The sequence below is a fragment of the Octopus bimaculoides genome, chromosome 14 (genome assembly GCF_001194135.2).
Source record: "Octopus bimaculoides isolate UCB-OBI-ISO-001 chromosome 14, ASM119413v2, whole genome shotgun sequence".
Classification (NCBI taxonomy): Eukaryota; Metazoa; Mollusca; class Cephalopoda; order Octopoda; family Octopodidae; genus Octopus; species Octopus bimaculoides.
This window is the reverse complement of record NC_068994.1, coordinates 49,041,393-49,041,899: the sequence shown is the minus strand read 5'-3', so window position 1 is coordinate 49,041,899 and position 507 is coordinate 49,041,393.

The window sequence follows — 507 nt, the reverse complement described above, 5'->3', positions numbered from 1 at the left end:
ATATATATATATATGTATATATGTATGTATGTATGTATGTATGTATGTACGTATGTACGTGGGTGTGTCGGTGTCTAACTATGCAAACACTTATGCATACATACAAAACACATTTGTGAAAGCGGAAATTGCAAAGTGATGGCGGGAAATAAGAGAAGAGAATAAATGTCGATGTAAATGGATAGATAGATAGATAGATAGATAGATAGATAGATAGATAGATAGATAGATAGATAGATAGATAGATAGATAGATAGATATGTAATGTATCTTTGCACGTACGTAAACAGATTGCAATTGTGTAAAAGAATATGCGTGTAAATATTTAAACAACATGTGAATCATATATAGCAAACACATTTACACATATATTTTTATATACATACACACACATACATATATATCTATATATATACATATATATGTACGTATGTATATATACGCATACATATATACATATATATACATATATAGACATATATATATATATGTATGTATGTATGAGTA